Below are 4,575 nucleotides of genomic sequence, written 5' to 3'. Positions count from 1 at the left end.
ATATTATGTATATATATGATTTATATATATGATTTATATATATATATCACATATATAGCCTTTCATATGTTTTGGATAGTGAGAGGATCATAGATTTAGAGCTGGAAGTGACCTTAGAAGTCATCTAGTTTGACTATCTCATTTTCAGATAAGGAAATTGAGGCCCATAGAGGTATAGTGACTTGTTCCAGATTAACTCGATAATAAGTGGCAAAAACCACAATCTGAAACGAGGTCTTCTTCCTCCCAAATCAAGATGTCTTTCCACTGTTTTTAGGTCCTATTAAATATTCTTGCATCGTTTTATGTGTTCTTTTTTGACAGCTTTTGAATGTTTTAAGGAATTTTATTATTTTTAAATTTATTTAAATATTTAAAATAATTTAATAAATAATTAGTAATGTATTTATTGCATGTTTATGATTGTGGATTCTATAAAATTTTTTTTCCTCAAAGATCCATACCTGATTGAAGGACATGAACAATATCACAGAGGATGACAAAGCAGAGTGAGTTTGTAATTTGCATCCATGGAAGGAATACTTATATATTTTCACCCATCCTAGTGAGGTCCACCTAAGTATCAAAATAACAAAGTTGTAGCCAACTCACTTAACATGTGGAGTCTAATACCTTGCATCCCAGAAGCCATACTCACTGTATATAGTCCAAGAGAAGGTTCTTATGTACCTTAACTGTAAGTGTAACCTTAACTGAAGCATTGTTTTTATATAAGAAAAGGTCAATTAAAGTTTAATTTTTAAAGGTGACAATGGATACTGATGAGACTATAATCAAAATATTCAAATAGTATATGCCATTGTTATTTGTATATCATGGGAAAGCAAAACATACATTTTCCCCAGAAGGTCATTTGCATAAGGCAAAGAATTTATTTGCAAATGAATACTAAACTACCAGGTTAGTGACAGAAAAATGTGTCCACCTTCACAAAATTTCTCTCGGGCTTTTTCTCCTTTCATACTTATATTTATTCTACTCCATCTCTCATGTAGATGGTGTCCATCAATAGTAAGATGCCAGCAAAGCTTAGAGAGACACAGGATTATTGGCTCAGTAAAAAGTCAGATGAAATTCAGTTTTACACTGATAGTAACAACCCAAAGCACTTCTCTGACGCTCTGAAGGCTATGTATGGGCCAAAGACCTATGGTGTATCCCAAGCCTCGGTGGATGGAACCATACTCTTCAGGATATGTCCATATAGCACTGATTAAAGTCAGTCCCTCTTTAGCTGAACTTCCAACTTAAGAAGAGTTTTGATTGCCATTTCGTGTGGCACAGTGCTGGTGCTGCTTCCATTCCAGCAGAGATTTAGAAGGCAGGGCATCCACTGCTCATACAAAAGCTCACTGAAATCTTCTGGGTTATATGGCGAGAAGAGGTTCTCCCCAGAGAGATCAAGGATACCTCTATTGTCCACCTTCATAAATTAGTAAAAGGAAAAAGGTTATCTTGTGACAATCACAGGGGTTTTCATTCTTAGTCATTGTTGGCAAGATTCTTGTTGGTGTCCTCCTTAGTAGATTAACCCTTCATCTGGAAGATGAGCTAGTGTGGCTTCAGAAAGGGTTAAGCAATGGTCAGTATGGTGTTTGCTGCCCTAATGAGGTCTGGATGCAGTATTCATCATCCTGGCCAGGGCCTTTGATACTGTCAGTTATGACAGCTTGCGGAAGATCATGGCACAATCTGGTTTCCCTGGAGTTCATCGTTGTTGTATGCCAGCTCCATGATGGCATTCTTGTACAGTTTCCAGATAATGGATGATGTCCCCTGCTCCCTCAATCTCCAGTGGAATGAAGCAGGGATGCGTCCTTGCTCCCATGCTTTTTAAGGTGATGTTTTCATCAGTGTTACTAAATGCCTTCGATGAGGATGAAAATGACACCAAGATCAGCTACTACATTGACTGGAAATTATTTCATTTGAAAAGGCTACCAGCCAAGACCAAAATGAAGGGACAGTTGGTGCATGACTTTCTGTTCACAGATGTTTGTGCACTCAAAGTAGCCTCTGAGACTGAGATGCAACAGAGCATGGATTGATTCTCTGCCTCTTGTGCCAATTTTGGCCTGACAATTAACACAAAGGAAACAAAGGTTTTCCACCAACTAGCACTGCACCAGCCAAGTGGGGAACCATTGATTTCAGCAAATTGGAGAATTTTGAACACTGTGGATAAGTTTACTTACCTTGGCAGTATATTTTCCAGGGATGTACACATAGATGATAAGGTTGATACACACATTGCCAGAGCTAGCTTGGCATTTGGGGGTGTTGAAGGGAAGAGGTATTGGGCTGCCTACCAGAATGAAGGTCTACAGGGTCATTGTGCCAACTTCATTATTATATGCCTGTGAAACCTGGAAAGTATACCAGTGCCATGCCAGGAAACGGAATCACTTCCATTTGAATTATCTTGAGAAGGTTCTGAAGAACACCTGGCAAGCTAAGGTACCAGACAACGAGGTCTTTTTTGAGCTGAACTACCAAGCATTCAGACTCTACTGCAGAGAGCACAACTCTAAGGGGCTAGCCATGTTGTTGGAAGGCCAAGCACACATTTGCCTCAAAGGCTATTTTGCAGAGAACTCATGCAAGTCAAGTGCTCACATGGAGGTCAGAAGAAGCAATACAAGAACACTCTCAAGGTATCTCTGAAGAACTTTGGTATCATCTGAGAGACACCAGAGGCACTGGCGTTGTACCATCCTGCATGGTAGATTCACACCAAAGAAGGACTATGCTTTATGAGCAAAACAAAATTATAGTAGCTCAAAAGAAACATGAGATACACAAACTTAGAAACATTTCTAGTCTTTATGTTCATAAGAGCCATTTGTGCCCAAGCTGTGGTAGAACATTATGAGTTTGTATGGGTCTGATCAGCCTTGGCTGAATACACTTTACATTGGCTCCAACATTGTGATGTCATTTTGGTCCTCTTTGAGTACAAAGGACAAAACCATGTAGACCAGTGGTTCCTAAACTTTTTTGGCCTACCGCCCCCTTTCCAGAAAAAATATTACTTAGCGCCCCCTGGAAATTAATTTTTTAAAAATTTTAATAGCAATTAATAGGAAAGATGTATGTATTAATATTTCTACCTTTTTGTAAAATATAGTAAAGAAAGGTGTAAATTAGAAACATTGAACTTTGAAATTATGAAACTTTTTATTGAAATCAGAATAGAATGTAATACAAAAAAAATTAAAACATTCAAAATCATCTTAATGAGAAGGATGAACCTGGTATGCTGCTACCAATTTATTAACCCTTGGCTCTATTTTCGTCAGCAGTAATCTTAAATCTCCACGATTGACTATTTGCAATTGGTTTCTTTTTTTGTTAATAAATTGGTTACTGCACTGAATCCACGTTCCAAAATGCACCTGTGGCCATCACTGCCTCCCTGGATCGCTGCAGCACCCACCAGGGGGCAGTGGTGCCCACTTTAGGAATCACTGATGTAGACTATCATAGTAACCTCCTAAAGGGTCTCCCTGGTTCCTATCTCTTCCCTCTCCAATCCACCTTCCACATAGCTGCCAAATTGACATTCTTATCTCATTAGCTCTCTATTGCCACAGGACAAAATACAAAATCCTTAGCTTGATACTGTCTTCGTTTACTTTACTGGCCCAGATGTTTTATTTGTGTTTTGGTGTCCCTAACACCTAGCATCATGCCTTGCACAATGGAAGCATTTAATAAATATACTGATTTATTAGACAGAGCCCCTGGTCTTGCTCTCATACCGAGCTTCATCAACCTTAGGGGCTTATTGTCCCTAGCCCTTTCATCTGGGCAGTCTGTAGCCATCAAGGTCTTGGTTTTGATTTCATAGAGTGGAACAATATGGCTTTCCAGGCCTCTTCTAGGTCTAAGATTCTGGTTTTTAATGAAATAAACAGTATCAGAAAAGCTTCTGTCCTTTTGTGATCCTCTCCTTTAGAAGAGAAAAAAGAAAGATAATCAAAATAAGATTGTTTTTCTTTTGGATTAAAACTACCTATCACTGTTGTGAGGGAGATTTTGCAGCAATTGCTGAAATGCAGACAAAGGCTACTTCCTCTATGGAGTTTCTGGGGCTTTCTGTCCAAGTTTCAGGACTGTTTTGCATGTTGAAAGGACAAATGGAAAAAGGGCATAAGTGTTTTTCCTCAGCCTCCAAGAGGGAAGTACTGATGATGCATGAAACGATAAGCTACATCCCCTCTCGACAGACAATACATAACTAGAATTCATTTTTCCTAATTCTGTGAGGAGTTGAGGATTCTCTTTGGAAGGTAAGGCTACTTTAGGTGGACTTTTTATTGTGATGCTATTTTATAACAGAATTGAAGACATTTTGACTAGGCCAAATACATGGTCCAAGTAGTCTCACTCTAAAAAGAAATAACATTTCCCGGCAACAGCAATGGTATGAGATAAGAGTAAAGTGAAATGCCAGCAAATGGCAGATCACCAGCATGGTGAACCATGGCCAAGTAGTAGAGAAGGACACAGAATGGCAACAGAAGACAGAGCTTCCCAGCCTTAATGAGCTTG

Source organism: Gracilinanus agilis, chromosome 2 (genome assembly GCF_016433145.1).
Source record: "Gracilinanus agilis isolate LMUSP501 chromosome 2, AgileGrace, whole genome shotgun sequence".
NCBI classification, from domain to species: domain Eukaryota; kingdom Metazoa; phylum Chordata; class Mammalia; order Didelphimorphia; family Didelphidae; genus Gracilinanus; species Gracilinanus agilis.
The sequence above is the reverse complement of the archived record's forward strand: the minus strand, read 5'-3'. Positions refer to the sequence as shown.